General features: G+C 39.5%; 1 protein-coding gene across 2 annotated transcripts in view; it reads left to right on the top strand.

Annotated features, from left to right (window-relative positions):
- The window catches only part of LOC110257084 (uncharacterized), a 485,227-nt gene that overhangs the window by 394,142 nt on the left and 65,328 nt on the right, over positions 1-25,757 (top strand). The gene's annotated exons all lie outside the window — the stretch shown is intronic.

Here is a 25,757-nt window from a genome sequence, read left to right as displayed (position 1 = left end):
TTTTTCAAAGTCTGTGAGTCAGTATCTGTTCTGCAAAGTTCATTCTGTCCTTTTTTCAGATTCCACATGTCAGTGAAAGCATTTGATGCTGGTGTCTCATTGTATGGCTGACTTCATTTAGCATGATAATTTCTAGGTCCATCCATGTTGCTAAAAATGCTGGTATTTCATTCATTTTAATAGCTGAGTAATATTCCATTGTGTATATGTACCACTTCTTCTTGATCCACTCTGCTGTCGATGGACATATAGGTTGTTTCCATGTCTTGGCTATTGAAAATAGTGCTGCAGTGAACATTGGAGTACATGTGTCTTTGTGAGGCATGGTTTTCTCTGGATAGATGCCCAGGAGTGGGATTGCTCGATCAAATGGTAGTTCTATTTTTAGTTTTCTGAGAAATCTCCATACTGTTTTCCACAGTGGTTGCACCAATTTACAATCCCACCAACAGTGTAATAGGGTTCCTTTTTCTCCACACCCTCTCCAGCACTTACTGTTTGTAGCCTTTTTGGTGATGGCCATTCTGGTTGGTGTAACATGATACCTCATAGTGGTTTTGATTTGCATCTCTCTAATAATGAGTAATATTGAACATCTTTTCATGTGTTTTCTGGCCATCTGTATGTCTTCTTTGGAGAATTATCTGTTTAGATCTTCTGCCCATTTTCTGATGGGGTTGTTTGTTTTTTTGGTATGGACCTGCAGAAAGTGTTTATAAATTTTGGAGATTAATCCCTTGTCAGTCGATACATTTGCAAAGATTTTCTCCCATTCTGTGGGTTGTGTTTTCATTTTGTTTAGGGTTTCCTTTGCTGTACAGAAACTTTTAAGTTTAATTAAGTCCCATTTGTTTATTTTTGTTTTTATTGTCATTATTCTAGGAGGTGGATCTGAGAAGATGTTGCTGTCATTTATGTCAGAGAGTGTTTGGCCTATGTTTTCCTCTAAGAGTTTTATAGTGTCTGGTCTTATATCTAGGTCTTTAATCCATTTGGAGTTTATTTTTGTGTATGGTGTTAGGAAGTGTTCTAATTTCATTTTTTTGCATGTGGCTGTCCAGTTTTCCCAGCACCACTTATTGAACAAGCTCTCTTTTCTCCATTGTATATTCTTGCCTCCTTTGTCATAGATTAGTTGACTGTAAGTGTATGGGTTTAGTTCTGGGCTTTCTATCCTATTCCACTGATCTATATGTCTGTCTTTGTGCCAGTACCATGCAGTTTTGACGACTGTTGCTTTGTAGTATAGTCTGAAGTCCAAGAGCCTGATTCCTCCAGCTCCATTTTTCTTTTTCAGGACGTCTTTGGTTATTCTGGGTCTTTTGTGCTTCCAAACAAACTTTAAAATATTTTGTTTAAGTTCTGTGAAAAATGTCCTTGGTAATTTGATAGGGATTGCATTGAATCTGTAGATTGCCTTGGGTAGTATAGTCATTTTGATAACATTGACTCTTCCAATCCAAGAGCATGGTATGTCTTTCCATCTATTTGTGTCATCTTTGATTTCTTTCATCAGTGTCTTATAGTATTCAGAGTACAGGTCTTTTGTCTCTTTAGGTAGGTTTACTCCTAGGTATTTTAGTCTTTTGGATGCGATGGTAAATGGGATTGCTTCCCTACAATTATCTCTCTTTCTTGCCATCAGGCTTTTTATGCTGAGTGTACTTTTTGTGTTTATTTCCTTCTCTATCTCTTCTTTGTTACTCTGAACTTAGAACGCATTTTAATTATTATCTTGGTTTAATCTTTATTCCTCACTGTGTTGTCAGCTTCTTGAAAGCAGACACCATGTCTTATTTTTCTAGCACTAATTTTCCTTTTTTTTTTGAAGAGCAATTTGCTTTTTTTAATAGTGATTTTTATTTTTTCCTGATTTACAGTGATTTACAGTGTTCTGTCAATTGTCTACAGCACAGTGAGGTGACCCAGTCACGCATACCTGTATACATTCTTTTTTCTCTCATTATCATGCTCCATCACAAATTACCAGATATAGTTCCTAGTGCCATAGCAGGATCCCATTGCTTATCCATTCCAAACATACTAGTTTACCTCTATTAACACCACATTCCCAGTCCCTCCCACACCCTCCCCCTCCCTCTTAACAACTGCAAGCCTTTTCTCCAAGTCTGTGATTTTCTTTTCTGTGGAAAGGTTCATTTGTGCCATATATTAGATTTGAGATATAAGTGATATATGGTGTTTGTCTTTCTCTTTCTTACTTACTTCACTTAGTAAGAGAGTCTCCGTTTCATCCATGTTGCTGCAAATGGCATTATGTCATTCTTTTTTATGGCCAATTAGTATTCTATTGGGTATATACACTACATTTCCTTAATCCACATCTGTCAATGGACATTTAAGTTGTTTCCATGTCTTGGCTATTGTGAATAGTGCTGCAATTAACATGCAAGTGCATGTGTCTTTTTCAAGGAAAGTTTTTTCAGATAGATGTCCAAGAGTGGGATTGCTGGGTCATATGGTAGTTTTATGTAGAGATTTCTAAGGTATATCCATACTGTTCTGCATAGTTATACCAATATACATTCCCACCAACAGTGATAGAGGGTTCCCTTTTCTCCACACCCCCTCCAGCCTTTGTTATTTGTGGACTTATGTATGATGGCCATTCTGTCAGCTGTGAGGTGGTATCTCATAGTAGTTTTGATTTGCATTTCTCTAATAATCAGCGATGTTGAACATTTTTTCATGTGCTTGTTGGCCATCAGTATATCTTCTTGGGGAAATGTCTCTTCAGGTATTTTGCCCATGTTTCCATTGGGTTGTTGGCTTTTTTGCTGTTGAGTTGTATAAGTTGCTTGTATCTTTCAGAGATTAAGCCCTTGCCAGTCACATCATTTGAAACTATTTTCTCCCATTCTGTAAGTTGTCTTTTTGGTTTTTTTGTTTTGTTTTGTTTTTGTGTTTTTTGTTTTTTTTTTTTTTTTGTCTTTTTGCTATTTCTTTGGGCCACTCCCCCAGCATATGGAGGTTCCCAGGCTAGGGGTCGAATTGGAGCTGTAGTCACTGGCCTACGCCAGAGCCACAGCAACGTGGGATCCGAGCCGCGTCTGCAACCTACACCACAGCTCACGGCAATGCCGGATCATTAACCCACTGAGCAAGGGCAGGGACCGAACCAGCAACCTCATGGTTCCTAGTCGGATTCGTTAACCACTGCACCACGATGGGAACTCCTGTCTTTTTGGTTTTTTTATGGTTTCCTTTGCTGTGTAAAAGCTTGTCAGTTTGATAGGTCCCATTGGTTTATTTTTGCTTTTATTTCTGTTGCTTTGGGAGACTGACCTGAGAAAACATTTGTAAGGTTGATGTCAGAGAATGTTTTGCCTATGTTCTCTTCCAGGAGTTGATGGTGTCTTGTCTTGCATTTAAGTCTTTGAGCCATTTTAAGTTTATTTTCATGCATGGTGTGAGGGTGTGTTCCAGTTTCATTGATTTACATGCAGCTGTCCAGTTTTCCCAGCACCACTTGCTGAAAAAACTGTCTTTTTCCCATCTTATATTCTTGCCTCCTTTGTCAAAGATTAATTGACTGTAGGTGTCAGGGTTTACTTCTTGGTTCTCTATTCTGTTCCACTGGTCTATATGTCTGTTTTGGTACCAGTACCACACTGTCTTGATGACTGTGGCTCTGAAATATTGCCTGAAGTTTGGAAGAGTTATGTCTCCTGCCTGGTTTTTGTTCTTAAGGATTGCTTTGGCAATTCTGGGTCTTTTGTGGTTCCAGATAAATTTTTGGATTGTTTGTTCTAGTTCTTTGAAAAATGTCCTGGGTAATTTGATAGGGATTGCATTGAATCTGTAGACTGCTTTGGGTGGTATGGCCATTTTTACAATATTATTTTTCCAACCCAGGAGCATGGAATATCTTTCCATTTCTTTAAATCTTATTTAATTTCCTTGATTTTTAGTTTCTCAGCATATAAGTCTTTTACCTCCTTGGTCAGGTTTATTCCCTGGTATTTGATTTTTTGAGCTCTAGTACTTATTTTCCTAATAAACCTTATTTATTTTCCTAATTTCCATGTATTTCTAGCACCCAGGTGAGAATAGATGTGCAGTAAAAGAATATTGCTGAAACATAGCTAATACTGAAATAATTTACTCATCCAACTGAAAAATGGCCATTGTCATGATGGCCTTAATGCCATCCTAAAAGGATTGTCCCACTCACATCCAAGTCTGGCTCTGAAGATATTATTTGTGCAAATGATATGACAAACCACACATTACTAACAATCCATCCAGAATTTAGCATTCCTTAATAAAGTAATTAATAAAATTCTACTTTTCCCAGGAAGCCTTCTTCAACTTTTCAATGCCCCTAACTTATTTTAAAATCGTATCCCTCCACTGGGTAGTCCTCATTCTACTTTCTTATTTGTTATGTGCATACACACAATATATGTGTATATACACAGACACACACAATTAAACACACATGATTATGTATATTTACTTCTCAGTGTATATGTAAATGCAAACAACCATCTACATACATATATAAACATGAATGTAAACAAATACATATATAAGTTTGTATATGTACAAATATATATGTGTCTATGTGTATTTCACATGCATCTATTCATATCACATTATTGGGTGACTGTATAGGAAAAATACTTTGGAAAAAGATAATAATAGATGCAACTGTAGAGCACACAATTTTAAACTTGAAAAGAACTTAGCAGTCAATGTTACAATTCCTTTTACTTTACAAATGAAAAATATTGAAACTCAGTAAAGTGAACTGACTTGCCTATTGTTTCCTAGTGAAATAGGAACAAAATTGAGATGAGAACTGTAGTCATCTGGCACTGTGGCATATGTGCTATTTTCTTCCTTCCCTTCAAGACTGAAGCCCAAGATTTAGCTCCAACAGTCTCCAAAATGTCTCTAACTCCATTTTTTAAGATTCTAAATGATTAATTATCTTTATGGTACTTTTTGGCCAACTTCTAATCTCCTTCACCCTTGCCAATTTCCACATGAAATTTTAAAATGTCTCTCTTTAGAAAGTAAGAAAGACCTGCTAACCAAGAGCCCAAGTCAGACTGGTCTCTTTAGTGAGTATGACACTAATAAGATTTATAGCATGACCAGAGTTTGCAATTTGTGGTGACAACTAGAAAATTGCCCCAATAAATATTTGACATGATTTTGAAAGCAATAAAATATTTTACTTTTTACTTCATTTTCTCCGGGAAGAGAAGAGAAAGAGCCACTGCAGGGCAGGGTAATGGTGCCATAATTCTTCTGAGGTGAGATTATGGCTGTTCAACTCTGGATAAATTTCTCCTCAGGTATGAAGAGGTGTCAGACTGGGCTATGAGTCACTGTTCTCCACATCACCAGTTTCCGGATCCTTTGGAAACTATCTTGTGAAACAAGTTATGAGGTTTTGGACAAAAAACAATTTCCTAAACCCTGTCATCGCAACTTGAATCAAGCCTTTTTTCTGTGATGCATCAATTCCTGACATTTGGTTTGTTTGCCTTTCCCGTGCTTTAGGATTTCTATATTTAATCCCAAGATGTAAGAAAGCAAGGAAGGAGCCTTAATACATATTCAGGTCTAACCTCTGTCAGTTGATTAGATACTCTTCGATATCCTTACCAAGAAGTCACCAAAGTTTCTGTGGATGTGTCTATGGACTAGGGGCTCCCTGACTCATGAGGTAGACCAAGTCAATTCATGATGGCTATAACTGTGACAACTCTCTTATCTGAGAAATTCCTTCCATACTGCTTATTTGATGACCCTATTTATGTCCTCTAGAGCCACATGGGTTTAAATCAACTCATTCCTCTATGATAAATCTCAGATATTTGAAGACACCATTCATTTCTAACATTTACAGACTGACCCCACTGAGACCATGCCCCCCCCCGAAAAAGGTCTCATTATTTGTCTTAAAGGGGACCAACAGTGGACACTGGCTGACACAGAGGGTCTAGATGCCCGTATCTTGGTTTTGATTCCCCTAGAATTAGATCTTGAGGCAAGGATTCAAGTTCAAGTACTTTATTAGAGAGGTGATAAAAAAAATCTGTAAGGGAGTAAGGAATTGAAACAGGGTTAGCAAGGCAACCAGTAAAGAATGAGTTATGAAGCAAGCTGCCACTGAGGACAAATGCAGGTATATCCTGCTGGGGCCAATATGGAATACACATCTTAGGATTATCCATAAGGCGAGGGAGCTGGGGGTTTTAATCTACCCCCTCCTGTCAATCATTGCTTGAGGAATGCTTAAGGGTTTTTCTTGAAGAATAGTAACTCCCTACCACTTGCAGCCTACTACTGTATAAAAAGTGGGGGCTCTGGAAACCAGGGAAAACCGTCGAGCAAAGAGATATAGATGTTGGCAGTTGGTAGTCAGTCAATGAAAAAGGCATAGGCTGAGGGGATATGGATGGGTATTGAAAGTTTCTGCTACTCCCATTCAATGTTAAACTGAAGAATGATGACACCCAACAGTGAGAATTCAGCCAACTGATCATGGGCCAGCAAATAGACTTCCCTCACACCTGGCTCTGCTCACCAGATGGAAGACATAAAAATAGAGGAGGGATGAACTGTATTAAAAAGTGGACCATATACTCTATACACCTCCTCCAACTCCACATCACCAGTGCAGGAAAAACTATCCTGTATGTTTCTTTTTTTTTCTTTTTTTTTTTGGTGGGGGCGGCACACCTATGGCATATGGAAGTTCCCAAGCTAGGGATCGAATCACAGCTACGGCTGCCAGCCTATGTCACAGCCACAGAAAAGCAGGGTCCAAGTCACATCTGCGACCTATACCACAACTCACAACAACGCTGGACCCCGACCAATAACTGAGGCCAGGGATCAAACCCACATCCTTATGGATACTAGTTGGATTCAATTCTGATGTGCCACAACAGGAACTCCTTATCCTGCCTGTTTCTATTTGGCCTATGAGCCAGATTAAAAGGGGGGGGTGGGAGAAGAATAAAATTTCAAGACATCTGAAAATTACATGAAATTCAAATTTCAACATGTATAAAGTATTGTTGGAATACAGCCACACCCACTCATTTCTGTATTATCTATGGCTGCTTTCACACTATAACTGCAGAGTTAAGTAGTTGCAACAGAGAACATATGGCTTTTCAAAGCCTAAAATATTTACCATTTACCCTTTAACAGAAAAACGTTGCTAACCCCTGCACTAGAGCCTTGGAAAGGTCCAATCTGTATGGGGATGTGAGAAAACAAAAATCTTTAAGTAATCAGGACTAAGAATTGAATAAAATAGCTTGAATATATGAAAATGGTTTAGAAGCAAAGAGCATGACCAAAAGATATTGTTAGTGACTCTTGCATAGAGTATAATTGCAGTAACAGTTGGAAGATTTTAAACCATTTCATGTTTATACCCCAGAGAGTGTATATTCACATACATACATCTTGATTATATATGTTCAAATTCTTCTGATGTCTCCTCACTCTTGAAATGGAGCCCTATGACCTTGCAGCATCTTCAAGGACGTACTCAGGTGGTTCCTGTCTGCCACTTTGACCAGTGATACTTTGGTACCACTTTGATCATCTCCCACCCTCTCCCTTGATCCCTAGGACTCATCACCCTTTGTCTCCACTCTACTTGCTCTTCCTCAAACACATCAAGCTCTTCTCCCACCTCTCCAACAAGACTCTGTTCTAGTTCCTCTCTACCTGCCATCCTTCTCCCTCAGCTCTTTGAATGGTTGTTTCACTTGTATGTTTCAAGTCTCAGCCTAGATGTCACTTGCTGAGGGAAGCCACCTAAACTGGCTTTATTCCATCATCCTATTTGTTTTCTTCAGAGCATTTGATTTGTACCTGAAATTACATGCATATCTATCTGATTACTGTTCCCCACATACATAAAATAGACCATGACCTTCAAGAGAACAGGGGCTTTGTCTCTTTCATTTGTCACTGTATCCTTGGCTTCTTATAATTTTGCATATTATTCCATCTCTTGATTTTGCTGTAAACCTAAAACTGCTCTAAAAAATAAATCCATAAAAAATATACTTGGCCATTTAAAACAAAAATAGTAATGCATTTTGGAGTTTGTAATTAGAAATAAAATGCATGAGAAAAAAGAACAAAGGTCAGGAAAAAAGAGACATGAAAGCATACTCATGCAAGCTTTTTATAATATGAAGTGGTATAATGACATTTGAAGGTAGACTGTGATAAATTATAGTGCAAACCCTAACGCATCCATAAAAATCCACAGGAAAGAGCCTTATCTAATAAGCCAACAAAAGAGATAAGTCACAATCATGAAAAATACTAACCCAAAGGAAAACATAAAAGAGCAAAAAGGGAACAGATCAAACAAATACTAAGTAACAAGTAGTAGCCTTAAACAAAATCATATGAAATGGGAGTTCCCGTCATGGCTCAGTGGTTAACAAATCCAACTAGGAACCATGAGGTTGCAGGTTCGATCCCTGGCCTTACTCAGTGGGTTAAGGATCCAGCGTTGCCGTGAGCTATGGTGTAGGTTGCAGACGTGGCTCGGATCCCGCATTGCTGTGGCTCCTCTGGCATAGGCCGGTGGCTACAGCTCCAATTCGACCCCTAGCCTGGGAACCTCCATATGCTGTGGGAGCAGCCCAAGAAATGGCAAAAAGACAAACAAAAACAAAAAACAAAACAAATAAAACAAAATCATATGAAAAATTACATTAAATATAAATTGCCCCAATATTGCATTTAAAAGGCAGAGATTGTCAGAATGGATAAAATAACAAGATCCAATTATGTATTTGGTACCAGAAATATGCTTTAAGTACAAATACACAAATAGGTTACAAGTAAAAGCATGAGAAAACATACCATACTAACCAAACAAAATGTAGTGGCTAAAATAATATCAAAGTACCATCAAGAGAGACATATTATTTTCAAGAGAGGTGATAAAAGTATTCATTCCTATGTGTAAGTCAGAAATAAACATATTACAAAGGAAAAAAGTTGCATGTATTAGGCACTCAATAAATACTCATTGAATGAATGATTATGTGGCTTTAAAGAAGTCAGAGTAGAATTAAAGAATGTTCAAAGACATTGTCATTTGTTAAAGTGGTGGTAGACCTACAGGCCTGGACACAAATCCTTATTTTATTCTTTAAATTAGTATGTAATAACCTTAGGCAAGATCCTTACTTTTTAAATCCATTTTCTTATTTCTAATTGGGGATAAAAATTCCTACCTCTGTGAGAGGTTATGATCATTAATGGGATAATGAAGCTTGCAAAGTCCCTAGGTACATGGTAGGGCTAAATAAAGGGTAGCAATTCTTTCCTTTGCTGTTATCATTACAAGTAGGCTGAGGTTGGAATAGGTATTCTTGGGATGGATAACCTAGTCCCACAACCTAACATTACAAAGACACAGAGGTCCGGGGAGGGGAAAGGGCTTAATCACAACTTCATTGCAAGTTCTGCTGCAGAGCCAGGACTGGGATCCAGATCAACAGTTGCCAAGTTCTGTGCACTTTTTACTTTACTAGCCTGCCTCTATCTTTACGTCAAACGTCAATTGTGGGCATTCTCCAGAGACCTTGGAAGCTGAATGTAATGTTATATGTTAAAAAAAAAATCCCTTTGCTAACCAAATATTGTTTGGGTGAAACATTTTTGCAGCAAACCCAGAGATGTTGTCTCTCATTCCCCCAGCAGCTTGCAGCTCAAGCAGAGTTCAGCAGTGCAGAGTGAAATGTTCTGATTTTTCTAACACTTTTTTATTTACCCATTTTGAGCCCTTCCATGTCCTGGGACTTTAATGCTCACTCTAAATAAAGTAGAAAGATGGTTAAGCCATCTTGGCTCTGCTCCCTTCCGCTGTGAGTATCTCATGAGAATGAATCCTCTGAAGTCTCTGGAGCAAACCAAGTTCTGCAGAGAGAAACACTCCGTGAAAGCAAGGATTACTCTGCACTAAATAATAATTGGCTTAGATCACTGAGATTTGACTATACTTCTGTGTGGCAGAGAATTAGCCTAAGAACTAAGGGGGAAATGTGATAGAGCAAGTCCGTATGCTTTAAGAATTGTTGGGCTGGGAAGTCTGAGGCCTTGATTTTAGTACTGAGTCTGCCAAGTGATCTCTTAGTGGCTCTGGGGAGCTCCTGAAACCACTTTGGACATCAGTTTTCTTGTCTCTAACAGGAGGAGATTGAAATAGATTGTCTCCTTCCCTTCCCATCCTATCTTGCTAGGAACATTCATTAGATATGAAAGAGGAGATGAGAGAAAGCAGGCAAGCCTAAAGGCTAAGGCGCATATACCAAAACAGCAAAGAGAGGGGCAGAAAGCCAAAACTGAAGGAAAACAAGGATGAAATTAAGACTGAGTCAGGCAAGGGGAGGCTGGATGGATTTTGCAGCTTACTCTTGGTGATGCAATACCCTAGAGGCTTAGGAATGAGGCAGCAGAGAAGATTGGCTTGCATGCTTGAAGAGTCTCCGTGAGAAATTGTGTTAATGAAATTTGCACACAGCTTGCCCCTTCCTCATTCCTTCTGCTGCCTGGTGGATTATCATCCAGACTGGAGGGTTTCTGATCTCATCTTGTTTTCTTCCCAAAGAGAGACAAGGAGACCATCTGTTCTGGTCTTCCCCACTGGAATACACCCCACCCTAGAGGCTAGCTGTGGGAAGAAGGGAGCCATGTCCTCACAATTTCTCTCCTCTTGAAAAAAAAAAAAAAAGAGTCCTGAAAATCCAGAGTCCCACATGTACTAGCCTCTTGTACCCCAGTCAAGAGCACTGCCTCCACCCCACCACCAAGCACACAGCTGGCAACAGTGCTGTTTCCATGGTGATAATGAATAGCAACAGGCAGTAATCAAGAAGGGTCGCTGGAGTCATAAGTCATTACAGATTGCATTTAAAGGGACACAGCTACTTTTAAAATGATAAATGACTTCCATATAGCCTCCCCTGCTCCAGTCACCCAGAAACAAATGTTTGCTAGGCGTTTGTTTAGCACGTTTACTTTCTTTGTATTTCTTTCCATGTGGAGAGTGGAATCAGATTGGTCAGCTTTTTCACCAGGACATCCTCAGCACAGCTGCTCATAGCCTAAGGTTTACAACACTTGGGAAGGCAGCCTAGCTAAAAATGAAGTCCTTCCTCTATCCCTGGCAGAATCTGAAATTTCTATGTGACAGATTCATCTATCTGGTTCTTTAAAGATACTGGAGTTCCAAGTGTCTCATTGAAAGTCAAATAGTCCTAGGAATCTAACATGCATTGACATTTAGGCTGTATTTCTGAATAATAGAAACTCACATAGAACTTGGACTCAGAATACATGTACTTGAGTTTCAGCCATGTCCTCAAAATGATGACCTGGGGCAAATCCTTTAAAATGTTTTGGACATCTACGTCTTCATTTTAAAATTGGAGATAATTATACTTAGTTTGGATAGTTGTCGTGAGGACCAAATGAGGTAGTAGATTTGGAAATAGGATATAAGCCACGTAGTACTTTCTTAATTAAAATACTTTTTAAGAGTTCCCGCTGTGGCTCAACCAAAACAAATCTGACTAGCATCCATGAGGATGCAGGTTCAATCCCTGACCCTACTCAGTGGGTTAAGGATCTGGTTTTGCCGTTAGCTGTGGTGTAGGTCACAGACACGGCTCAGATCTGACATTGCTGTGGCTGTGGTGTAGGCCTGCAGCTACAGCTCCAATTTGACCCCTAGCTTGAGAACCTCCATATGCCATGGCTGAGGCCCTATGAAGCAAAACAAACAAAACAAACAAAAACTTTTTAAACATATTTTTTTTAAATTCCAAGTTTAGAAGTGACTGTAATAATCATTTGGTTTTAAAAATTCCTACTTTAGATGAATCTGGGCAGGGAAGGTGTATTTTACTGTGTGACTTTTAAGTAAATCGCTTGCCTTTTCTGAATGATTTGTTTTATAATCTATAAAATGGGGGTGGTAACTTCTGCCCTGCCTGATGGGTAGGTTGTAGTGAAAATCAAAATAGCCCGTATGTAGGTGCTTCACATATAAACTGCTCAGTATGACACAAATGTAAGCTATGGTCATGTAGAAAGCATCTTGTAAAAATAAGATCGGATTAATAATCACATTCAACTGTTTTTTTTCTTGCTGCAAACCTTCCATTTCAGACTTAAAGTAGTGTCTCATTAAAGTCCAATCCTCCATGAGGTTAAAAATAAATTCCTTGCTTCACCCTATAATTTACACTTGTATCTTTACTATTCCTTCTCAGTCTCCAGAGCCGAACGTTCTTTAATGGTCTTATTGACAACCTGAGATCAAATAAACATGTTAATATGGAACAGGCATTCATTTGATCTGAGGAGCAGGGGAATTGGTCCAAAATGATTTTTGCATAACAGGTATTCCTCCTGGCAAAACATACAATTATTTTTGAGATCTTTTTTGCGAACTAAGATTTAAACTAAATTGCATGTCATTAATATTTCTCTCTGACTGTTGGTCTCAGTTTTTTAATTAAGTAACAGCTGAGGCAGGGTGCAATTTAGATACACCACGATCCATCTTCTATATTAAGAAATATTAATAATAATATTAGCGATTAATTATGCATGTCACCTCACAGAAGTCCTAATACAAGTGCAAATCAGCCACAGCAGTCTAAGAAAGTGAAGGTGGGTGTCTGTGGCCCTTTCAGTATCTTCACTGCATAAATCTTATTAAATTCTCCTTTTAAATCATCTCAAATTCACTGACTCATTGCAAAAACGACAACACAGAAACAACTACAAAAACACATTTCATTGCCTTGCAAACCCAACTTTAGAAATTTATATTTTATCTGAAAATAACTTCACTCAAGGTTTTATCACACACTTTCTTGTATCATTGCAGAAACTTAATTTGGATTTCCTTATTTCATCAAACTCTTCAGGTTCATGCTGACATATTAATCTAAATAACTACCATAATTGTTAGTATTAGCATCATTGTCATTAAATTTGCTACTTGAATTAATTTGATCTTATATTTTGATGCAGTTCCAGGAATGATTTCTATATATTTTTACATTTACTTACTGAAAATCTCTGTTCTTGCCTCTGAGCAAAATAACTAACCAGTTTACCACATGCAAATTTCTCAACCAAAAAATGGGGGTGCCCTAGAGAAATGTGACATCACTCTCCTTTCCCAATGCTACCGCACATGTGCATTCCCCCAGGGTTCTCCTGAAGGTTACTTGATAACCAGCTGTTCGGTGTAGCTCGATTTCTTTATCATTCATGCTCATTTCCTTCTGAGGAGCAAATCATTTATATGAAGGGCACACTCATTCTTGAACCTCTCCTCTTGGCCCACACTCCATCCTGCTTTTTCCCAGGTTCTTGTCTATTAACTAGCAATAGCATCTAGTATTTCTGTTTCAAGCCTTGCTTTCAACTATACAAAGCAAGCTTTCTCAATCCTGGCATATTGACATTTGGGGCCGAATGCTTTTATATCGTCCATTGTGCATTGTAGGATGTACAGCAGCATCTTTGGCCTCTCTCCACTAAATGACATTATCATCCCCCCTTCCCCGTCATCACAACTAAAAATGTCAAGGGGAGGGCACGACCACCCCTACTTGAGAACCACTGTTAGGAAGGGAGATTAGAACTGAAATGCTGACAATCCTGACAACCATGACAAACAATAAAACCTGTTCAGTAGACATTCTAGGAGAGTCAAACATTGATTAGAATTAGAGCTATGTTGAAAAGATAACTTGCTTGGAAAACAAATTAATGTGGATAAAATTAGATAGAGCTCAGTTAAGAAGAGCTGCAACCACCTGGGACAGACACGATTAGGTCCAGAGCTATGGCAAGGGTAGTAAGAACAAATACAGAAATAAGAGGTTTTGATCTGAGAACTATTTGAGCCATGAAAGTGATAGGACTTAGTGAATAATCAGAGGTGAGGATAATGGGATGAAGAAGAGTTGTGATAACTTCTACTCATGACAGGATCAATTGTGGTGCCATAATCAAACACAGATTTATAGTGCTGCTTTATTATGGTAACCAGGTAACAAGACCAGATGTGTGTCCTATTCATCTTTATATCCTTGTATCTATTCAATATCTAGAATTAGAGAAGGCTAATAGTTGTCTACCTTAGAAAGCCAAGCAATGTACTAGCACCTGTATTAGGTCCTTTACCTATAATCCATAGAGCAACCTTTGAAAGATAAAGATTTTTATCCCCACTGAGAAAACTGAGAAATTGAGAAGTGAGGAAAATTGTCTAAAGTAAACAAAACAGATTAGTGGTAGAGCCAGATCTCAAATCTCAGTCTGTTTCCAAAGCCAGTGTCTGTCCTTTGTGCCAAACTGTCTCAATTGAAATCTTGCCCTGGTTCCACTTATCCCTTCATCCTGAACCCAGGTGACACCTCCCACTCCCACACCTATTTTGGAATGAAAAAGCTGAGCAAGGGCATACAAGTGTTTTTGGCACTCTTCTCCTCCTTGCCTTCCTCCTGCTGCTTCCTTTCCTCTTTCTCTTCCTCCTTCCTTTCCTCTTGATTTAAGAATTTCTGTCTCTTGCACAAAGGGATACTTTTCCCCTCTCCGAAACACAGGGCAACAAGTTAGTGACTGCCTCCAGGCATTGGGAAATTGGACTGTTCTTAGAGAGCCAGAATGTTTGGGCTGAATGTCAATGAATCTAAAACATGATCGATTAATGTACCTTTCGCCACCACATGTGAGTTAAACGATTAGGCACAAAATTGCTCGAAGCAAAACTGTAATGTTCGATCAAGGCCAGAATGTTAGAGAAATGGCTGCAGCTGGTTTTTTGGACTCCAAGTCTGGTTAGTTTTCCATTTCTCCCAACTGAAAGCCCAACAGCTCTGTCTGTTCAGGACTCTCCCAGAAGAAGTGGGATTGCATAAGCACGGAAAGTTCTTTGTTATCTTTGTGTTTCATCCAGAACTGTAAGTAAACATGATCAACTGCATTATAAATGATCCTCTTAGAGGAGGAAGGGGTGTGGGCTGGACCCTATCAATCATGTTTGAGTGACAGGGAGATCTGTGTCTCTGGGCAACACTCAATATACCAAACTGATGCTGCCATAGTGGTAGGATATCAATCCGTGGTGGTCAAGGCTTTTAGTAGTCAAAGCTTTCTAATGTTGAAAATAAAGATAATTATGGTAACAGTGATAAAAATGGGATGACTATGATGATGGGTATATAACAGAGGGTCCTCAGGCTAGGGAATTTATATACACATGAGCAGTGGGCATCAAAAAAACAATTGTGCAAAAGCTAGACTGGAATCTTCAGTGGCATTTCTATTTCCTTCCCATTTTTTTTAAGGTTAAGATCTTGTCCTTGCAATGTTACAAAACTTAAGTCAACATGACATCCATCAGTGTCATAGGAAAAAAGGAATGAGACAGACAAGAGACAACACATTTTTCCCATGGCCTCTAGAGTTAAGGTGACCTAAACTGTGCAGCCTATATAGCCAGGGCTCCAAAACAAGGTACAAAGAACAGAAGAGAGATTGTTCACCTCCTACTCAAGGAGAGTCTTAGTTCTTTCAAGTAGATGAGCACTGCTTAGTGAAAATGATCGACACCTAAGTACAGCAGTGAAAAAAAAGTAGGTCAGTGCCTGTTTCTTTTCTTTAAGGTAGGAAGACCCTGCCCACTAATAAAATATGGTCCTGGTTGACTGAAGATTATTCTACTGTATAAGCAAAAAGAGTCAGAAATCACCTTCTTCATTCTAATCTGAGACGGATGTGTTCTCCCTATTTGACAGTAATGATGAAACAGTGCTCAGGACATTTGACATTGCAAAATAGAGTCTAGCCACTGTCTTGACTCCCAGAGATATTACTTAGCCATGAAAATGAAGGATAAGAGAAAGCTATTTCCAACAGGGACTTGCCAAGGCCTACGTTCTAAAGAAACTAAAGGATTTTCCCAAATCTGTGGCAGGGCTGTCTTTAAGCTTCACCAATCAGTGATGACAACAGCCCAAATAAGATACCTTATCTGTGTGAGTAAGTGGCGTAGATTATACCTTTTGCAGACACAGGTCATATCAACCCAGCACCCTGTCGTCCCCCCTCCCCTAACCTGTTTTATTTAAAGATGGAACTGGCGAAGTATGTAGCCTACTGTAATTGCTCAGAGGTGAAAATACTCAGCAGGAAAGGGAGTGTATGTTAAAGACCAATCTCATGAAATGTAAAAATAATAAAGTTTGTCTTCTAGATTTGCCTCTCTTCTGTCCTTCCTAACCTATGGCAGTACCTACAAGAAATAAATCCATCGGAGCTTTAGGAGTTAGACTGACCTTGCTCCACCTCCACCCCTTTCTAGCCAAATGTTCTTAGGCCAGTTACTTAAGTTCCTGGAGCTACAGTTTGTTCCTGGGTAAGATAAGCATAATGGAATTTACTCCTCTGGTTTTTAGCATAAAGTGAGATAACATATGAAAAACTGGCTTCCAGCTGTGGCCTTAAATAAAACATTTTCCTCACTGCATCTCAGTCCTTCATCTATAAAATCGAGGCATCTGTACCTAAAAATGAAAAGGTGTTCCTTTTTGTGGCTTAGTGGGCTAAGAACCTGAAATAGTGTCTGCAAGGATTCGGGTTCAATCCCTGGCCTCACTCAGTCGGTTAAGGATCCTGCATTGCTACAAACTGCAGTGTAGGTTGCAGATGTGGCTGGGATCCAATGTTACCGTGGCTGTGGCACAGGCCTGCAGCCGCAGCTCTAATTCAACCCCTGGCCTGGGAACTTCCATATGCTGCACATATAGCCATAAAAAGGATAAATAAATAATAAAAAGAGCTACCAATTATGTTCATGCTGTGTATTAGACATCACACTAAACTCACTCCTCAATACACATACCAGTCAATATATGTCACACTTGGCTGATTATAAAATTACCTGTTATTTAAATGTCTGATATCAGTACCTTCCTTTGGAGATTTTGACTCATACTACCTAAAATGGGATCTAGTGATTTTCTAATTTTAGGAAGTACCATCTGTAATTTTTATTATTAGGCAAGCTATGAAAACATGGGGTGTTATTACAAAGATTAAATGAGACGGTGAGTAAAATGTTTGATACATAGTAAGGGTTTGTGAACTGGAGTTTGGCACTTGTCACCACTTGCCATCTGCCTCTACCTGGGTTAAATCAGTGGCCACTGCAGCTGCCACCCCGTAGCACCCCCTAAGTGGAGCTCAGGGTGGAAATCAGGAGTGAAACACTCTGTGCTCTGGGAAAACTGGAAGAATAGGTCTTCAGCTAGTCACCTCTTTTTAGGAGATTTCATGTGCTCAAATCTTGCTTCTTCCTCATATCTAGAAAAACACTAAAATCCTCATGGTGATGTCTGTCCCTCGTGACTAGTAGTGACCTTCACGAGACCAGAAACAAACTTGTGTAAAATGTGTGCATGACTGCACGCACCTCCCCCTCACCTGTGTCATATACACTGATACTCTTTCCCCCTGCCTCCTTGGTGAGCCGCAAGGGAAGTCCTAAGGCTGTGAAAACACAGGATACTTGCCCCAATAGCTGAGCCATCTGTCAAAGGAATTTCAGTGATCCCAGACCTCTTTTGTTCCTACTACCTGTCTGTTGTTCCAAAACAACTCCTATATGTGGTGACTCCCCCTCGTTTCCCTGGAGCAGTTTCTCAGGGCTACCAAGAAGGTGTCTCCCAGGCTTAAGTCCCAATTTTGTCCCAAATAAAGCTTAACTCTCAACTTTCAGGTTGTGCATTTTTTTAAGTCAATGGGTTCATTAAGTATTTTGTCTCTACTTCTACTTTAAAAATCTATTCTTCAGATTTTTATTAATGCATAAAATATATGTAGCAAAGTGCTCAGCTCATAAGTGTACAGCTTAATAAGTGTTCAGAAAGAAGGGGTGCTGCATAACTACGCAGATCAAGGAACAGAATGTCACCAGCCCTTTGAAGTAGCCTCAGGCCCATTCCAGTCACTGTTTCCCAAGAATAAACACTACTCTGGGTTCTAACACTATAGGTAGGTGTTGCCTAGTTTTGAACTTTATGTAAGTAAAATTATACAATGTATGCTTTTTTTTACATTTAGCTTCTTTGGCTCAAAACTGTTTATGAGAGGCATCTGTGTTGTTGACTCTAGTTGTAGTGGGTTCCATGGTGCAAAGGTTAGCACTCTGGACTCTGAATCTAGCTGCAGGCCCTTCATTCTTGCTGTTGTATACTATTCCACTGTGTATTTAGTAATATATATATTTATATATATACAATTTTATATAATTTAGTTATATATATACACATATTTTATTCTACTCAATGGGCATTTAGTTTCTTTCCTTTCAGAGGCAATTAGAGATAACCATCTCATTTATATGTAATTTGACAAACATGTATAGACATTTCTGTTGGGTATACATCTAGGAGTGGAATTCTTGGGTCTTAACATTGGCATAGGAAGTTCCCAGTGTGGTTCAGGAGTTAATGAGCCCGACTAGTATCCATGAGGATGTGTGTTCGATCCCTCACCTCACTGAGTGGGTTAAAGTTCCAGCGTTGCCATGAGCTGTGGCGTAGGTCACAGAGGCGCTCAGATCTGGCCTGTCTGTGGCTGTGGCATAGGCTGGAAGCTGTAGCTCCAATTCAACCCCTAGCATGGGAACTTGCATATGCCATGGTGCAACCCTGAAAGACAAAAAAAAAAAAAAAAAAAAAAATTAGCATCAGCATATATTCACATCAGCATATTTTATCAAATACATTTCCAAAGTAATTGTACCAACTATACGTACCCATCAGCAGTACCTGGAGTGCCCATTGTGCCACGTCTAGCCAATATTGCGTATCATTGGTCTTTTACATTTTGGCCATTTTGGTGGATGTCCAGTGGTATTGCATCGTGGTTTTAACTTTCATTTCCTTGATGAGTAGTATTATTGACTATCTTTTCATATGTTCACTGACCACTTAAATATATATTTTTTCTTGTGAATTCCACATCACTGTTTTCATATTAACACTCCAGTTATTAAAACTTAGGTGCCGTTGTTCCTCATTATTCATGGACTCAATTTCCAATTTCTCTCACTTGCTAAAACTTATTTTGTAACCCCAGATCAATGCTCACGTGCTTTCATGGTCATTCGCAGGCACGCGCAGAGTATTGAAGAATTTTATTCCAAATGTGCAGATTCCCAGCTGAGATCAACAAGGTGATGCCCTTCCTTCATATTGCAGCTTCATCCCATAAACAGATGTCTTTTTTTGTGTGGTACATTTAGTTCCCTGTTTGTTGCATTTTGTGCTTTTGGTTGGTATTTCACGGTTTGAAATGAAGCCCAAGCATAGGGCTAAAATTCTGTGTAGTGTTCCTAGGCTCAAGAAGGCTCTAATGTGCCTGTCAGAGCAAATAGTTGTGTTAAATCAGCTTTGTTCAGGCATGAGTTATAGGGCTGTTGACCATAAGCTAATGTTAATGAATAGACACTCTATATTAAGTAAGGTATCTTTAAAGGAAACACATATAAAACAAGTTTATACACTGATTGGTTGATGAAAATGTTGTGAGCAAAGGCTTACAGCAACTCTACTGTATTTCCCTGTGAATGAAAAGTGTTGCCTGCCACATCAGTGAACAAAAGATGTTGCAGCCGTCAAGTCACTACAGCCCACCACCCCTCCCCCACCCCCAGCCCAGAGTGAACTCAGAACGGAGAAAGATGGGCTGCCTTCTCTCAAGCCTTCAACCACTGCAGCCACCCCCACCTGTGCACCCTGAGGATTTAGCGTGGAGAAAAGCAGGACACTGAGCCCAGATAGTTAAGGTGCATATCGAAGGAATGATTTCAATGAGCCCAGACTCTTGCATCTGCCCATACAAAGAAAAGCGCTAAATTCTTTAACTTGAGAAAACTGGATTTCTTTAATTAACACTAATCTTCTGAAGTTCTGACTACCTGGTCTTCTTTGCAAAAACTCCTAAGTATCCTGGCTCCTCCCTTACCTCTTCTGAGCAAGCTCTCTGAGCTAGCTGAGAAGCTGAGTCCAGGGCTTAAATCCTCAGTTTTGCCAGACAAATAAAACATAATTCTCAATGTTCAGGCTATGTGTTTTTTCAATCGACACTCTTAGGAGCAATGATTCAGTGTTTACCAGGCTGGAGTTTCCAGTGCTTTTATAGAACATAATTACTGTGCATAGTGAGGATTGACAGTACTCAGCATTCGTTTCCTCAGAGTAACCTGTAGGCTTGTTAGGATGGGCATTATGCCCCTACTTGACAGACAAGGAAGCTGAGGAGCAAAGAAGTACCATAGCTTTTCCAATGCCGCATTGCTAGCCAATTCAAACTCAGACCTCATTGTCAGGTGCCTGGACTCCCTGCCATGTCTTTTCTGCAGTGGATTGACCTTTGTGGTAAGCTCTTTCCAGCTCCATTTTGTGAATATTCCAACAGACATCTCCAGATCAGATGCACATTTGAACTGGTTTCCTTACCAGCTTTGCTTTTTGAATCCAAAGGTTCTCTTAGAAACTTCTCTCTAAAATTAATGGGCTACCATTCTGATGGTTTGTGGTTGATTACATAAATAGCAGCTAAATGAGCTAATGCTAGACTCTGAGGTAAGCTCTGTCACTTATAAATCATGCAGCTTTAAATAACTCGGTCACTCTGAGCCTGTTTCCCCAGTTATAGGCATAAGAATCTCCTCGTTCCTTTCCTCAGAAAATTGTCCAGTTTCTTAAATTCAATGAGAATGAGCCAGGCACTGTACTAAATACAGGAGGAGATACCAAAGAAAATAAACACAACTGCTCCCCTTGTGGGCAATTTACTAAAGAGGATAAAGAATGTGTTTAAATAACTGTAACAAAGAAGTATCAAATAGTAAAGAAAATAAGTAGTTATGGAAAGAGATGAGGGAATTGTTACTTCTGTCTAGCCAGTTTCAGGAATAACCTCAAAAGAAGAGAGGAGAAGTGTGAAGTAGGTCTAGAAGCAGCAATACAAACAAGAGCAGCTGGCACTTACTGAAGGTTTCCTATGTGCTTGGCCCTTTATATGTACCATATTATGTCCATCTACCAGAATGAATTATGGTAAATTCAAACAATGGGATGACATATAGCAGGGTTTCTCAGTCGTGGTACTATTGATACTTGGGACTGGTTACTTCCATTTAGGGAACTGCCCTTTGCATTGCAGGAAGCTTAACAGGATCCCTGGCCTCTACCCACTAGATGCTGGTAGTGCCTCTCCCCAGTTATGAAAACAAAATCATCTCCGGTCATTGCCAAATGTCCAGGGGAGGGAAAAGTCACCCTGGTATAGCACCACTGCTATACAGTAATCCATATGGAGAACTAGAAAAAGGCATGGTCTTTGAGGTAGACAGACTTGGTTATTCAAATGCTCCACCCTTTGGGTGATTCTAGGATTTCTCTGATCTTTTTTTCTCAGCTATAAAAATGGAGGTAGTAATAAGAACAGTCATGATAAGTGAATTAAATAAGGCATGTAAATTACTTGCTGTGGCACAGATAGGTATTGGAGAAACCATAGGTGTTATTTTTATTATTTTGTTGTTATTATTTGCTTTTTAGGGCCGCACCTGCAGCATATGGAAGTTCCCAGGCTAGGTGTTGAATCAGAGCTGCAGCTGCAGGCCTGTGCCACAGCCAAGCGACACCAGATCTGAGCCGTGTCTGTAATATACATCATAGCTCATGGCAACACCAGATCCTTAACCCTCTTAGCAAGGCCAGGGATTGAACCCACATCTTCATGGATGCTAGTTGGGTTCATAACCCACTGAACCACAACCTCCCCCATAGGTGTTATTTTCATATTCAGCCCTACAATAACTTAAGAGTTAAAAATTATTTCTACCTCTGTTTTATAGAAAATTAAACTGAGCACAGAGAGGTTAAATAATTTGCTCAGGTTTACTTTGCTCTCAAGGTACAAAGGCAAGCCAGCCTTCCTGGACTGCTTTAACCAATAATGATGTTTCAATAGATCAGGGTGAGATTAGCAGAAGTGTGAGGCATAGGGGCCAGGAGGGTACAGCATTGTATGGGATGGGGCCAAAAACCATTGCAAGAAGCCAGTGAGATATTTTAGGTACAAGCAGAGAGGTTTTTAATACTTTTACTGGAGAGAGAACCCAGACGAGATGGAAAGTGAGGAAGAAAATGAATAGAGGAGAGTGTATTTAAATTGAAAATTCAAACCAAAAGTACAATTTGGTCAACTCTCATTATGAGCACTTAATCATTTACAAAATAACTCAAAAACATACCTAGAGGTTTGATGAGTCACATCTTCTAAGGGTCAGATTCCATGCTGTCAAGAAAGGATAACGGCTATTACCACATTTTATTAATTCTAAGATGCTGAGCAAGAAGCAGATGGAAGAAAAAATAATGATTTTATTAAATCCAGCAACAAGCAGAACAAAGGAGAGGTTTGCTTTGATTTAGGCAACAATGGGGAGTTCCTGGGGCCTCGTCATGGCCCTGCTGGCTGCAAACTCTGTGACCATGGGCATATTTCGTCTCGCATCCACACCCTCTGAATCTCATGTACAAAATAAAGAAGGGACTTGCACCAACATGTTTTGGTCCCTTTCTTCTCTAACATACCAGGAATCTGAGTTTATCCCACACTTTCCTACCCCGGGGCAGCCTCTTTGACTCTCTGCTTTTAAAAAGGACACCATGTTGCAGCCCCGGCTTGGCAGGTCACCACTTTTACAGAAGGAAATGCAGCCTACAACATTCTGCATGCAACAATCCAACCCACTGAACTCTCTTGCTCCTCCTCTGATGAGAAACTGAGTTTTTATCCTGCCTCTCACCTTTCTTGCCCCCATACAGCCCACTCAGCTGACTGTTTCATTCCCAGAGTCAAGGGGGAACCTACTAATTGCAGGGGTGATTTTCTCTCATCATCTATGTCTCACCATCTTTCAATTAGAAAGGTTTTCTCTCAGACAGGCTCAAAGCTCTCAGGTATCCATCGTATTTTAGGACAAAGAAAGAGCACAGAAACATACAGAAGACTTGCTTTACAAGTAAGGAAACTAAGCCCCAAGGAAAAGGAGTGCCATGAATGATGGAGTTAGTACTGGGGCACTGGGCCTTCCAACTCTTAGTCTGGTTTTATTATTTATTTATTTATTTATTTATTTATTTATTTATTTATTTATTTATGTCTTTTTGCTATTTCTTTGGGCTGCTCCTATGGCATATGGAGGTTTCCAGGCTAGGGGTTGAATCGGAGCTGTAGCCACCGGCCTACGCCAGAGCCATAGCAACGCGGGATCCGAGCTGCGTCTGCAACCTACACCACAGCTCACGGCAACGCCGAATCGTTAACCCACCGAGCAAGGGCAGGGACCGAACCCGCAACCTCATGGTTCCTAGTTGGATTCGTTAACCACTGAGCCACGACGGGAACTCCTTAATCTGGTTTTAATTTGTCCTTTTCTGACGAACAACCATGGGTTTGATGACTTACTGGGTCCTTATTTTGGTGAGATGGAAGACAGAGAGGCTTCAAGTTTAAAATGTTTTAATGGAAGAACACTAATTAAAAAATTAAATAAATAATAAACAAAGTCAAAACAGGAAACAACCTAAATATCAATTTACAGGTGAATGGATTAAGATGTGATACATATATACAGTGGAATACTACTCAGCCATAGATAAGGTTAGTAGATGCAAACTGTTACACTTAGAAAGGATAGGCAATGCAGTCCTACTTTATAGCACAGGGAACTATATCCAGTCTCTTGGGATAGACCATGATGGAAGATAATATAAGAAAAAGAATGTGTATATATGTATGACTGGGTCACTTTGCTGTACAGCAGAAATTGGGACAACATTGTAAATCAACTATACTCTCATAAAACATTTTTTAAAAATAAATTAATAAAATGGAAGAACAATAACAACAAAAAGAAATGAAAATGATTAGCTAGCAGTGGAATATGAGGAATGTCTGTTCAGTGTTAGTAGACATAAACCCTACTTTTGACCAAAACTAGTACCTAGGATGCTGCCTACTGGATTATAGTTTTTCATTAAGTGCCAGAATCAACAGCTTATGACCAGAACATGTTCCAACCCAAGCTTTCAGGCTGGGATGGTGCTAACTTAAATTTGAGTCTAGAGCTCCGCAAGAGCAGTTGGTTTTGTTCCCTGGTGCATCTCAAGTGCCTTGCACAGTGCTTGACACACATCAGGTACTCAATTGGCATATGTGAAAGAGTTTTCTGGTTCATGCAGAAATGTTACCACAGCTTGTTTTAGTAAATATGTGACAAGAAAAACAAACCATTCCACTTGAAACTGAAACACCAGACTTCAACCCTGAATATGTTGCCTGCCACTTACTTCCCCCTTGGACAAGTCATATTTTTTCAAGAAATCTCTGTTTTTCCAAATAGACAGTAATTTATTACCAATTTCAGAGAGTTGCAAGAATTCAATGTATTGAAGGGTGAAAAAAACTTTCAAGTGAATAAATGATAAAATGTAAATGTGAGGCATCCAGACTACATAAAACAGGATTTCTTAGCCTGGAGATTGGCTTCATCTCTTAACTTCTATAATTGTGTGCAAAATCATGTGGGATTATTTATTTTTCTCAAAAATGGGTCCTCAGTTGTCATGCAATCTCAAAGACATGCATGATATCCATAATTGCAGCATTACCCACCCATATAAAGCAATAATAGCTATTCAAACTTATCCAGCCCACTCTGGTTAGTGAGCAGACTTTCTGAGTCTCTGGCTCCTCACCCAGCTGGCCCGCTCCTCCTTGTCATCTTTTATGGACTCCCAAGCTCCCCACTTGTGGCTTTGCTTCCAGTCTTCTTAAACAATGTGCACTAGTGGTCTCTGAGCTTGCCCAGTATCTGGTCTGAACCTCAGATGTCCTTAAGCCTCTGCTTCATCCATATCTTTAACTCCTTCCATAAAGTTTCCATGTCTTGCTCTGATTCTAGAGGCTCATTACCATAACTGCCATCCATCTGCATGCCTGCCTGTTTTAATATAGCATAATCTTTCTTCATTGTCTGTTTTCCCCTTACCCTTTCCTTCATCAAAGACTTGGGGCACCAACCATATACTATTCCATGCACTATTGATGATTTGATTAATGTATTCATCCAACAGTGGTCATTTGAGTGCTTATTATGTGTCAGCAATGAAGAATACATTCTATTTTTCCTTGTAGAACTTACATATCCATCCTGGGGACAGAAAGATGAAAAAGAGCTGGTTGCAGCCTCCAGAGTAGACAGAATATCTAAGGTCTTGGCAGCACTGATTTCTAGACTGAGATTTTTAGCCTTTGCTCTGCAGACTATGGGGAGTCATCGAAGTTTTTAGGCAGGAAAATGACATGTGCAAAGTGATATTTTAGGATGTTCAACCTGGTGACATCTACAGGGTAGACTGGAAGTGGCAGAGCCTGGAGGCAGGGAGTCTATAACTGTTATTGTCAAGGAGAAAGGCAATTAAAGGCTAGGTTAGCCTGGTGACTTTGGAAGAAGAGAGGAAGTGGAGAGATGCTGAAGGTGTTATGAAAGAATCAATATGATGGTGCACAGAACAATAGGAGAATGAACAAAAGATGATCCCTGCCTCTTAACAGAC

The sequence above is a fragment of the Sus scrofa genome, chromosome 1 (genome assembly GCF_054392235.1).
Source record: "Sus scrofa isolate SSC_HxYL_T2T_F1_AM1 chromosome 1, Sscrofa_HxYL_maternal_Yorkshire_Landrace_v2.0, whole genome shotgun sequence".
In the NCBI taxonomy this organism is placed as follows: Eukaryota; Metazoa; Chordata; class Mammalia; order Artiodactyla; family Suidae; genus Sus; species Sus scrofa.
Note: the sequence above shows the minus strand (reverse complement) of the source record. Positions and strands in the feature narration are given on the sequence as shown.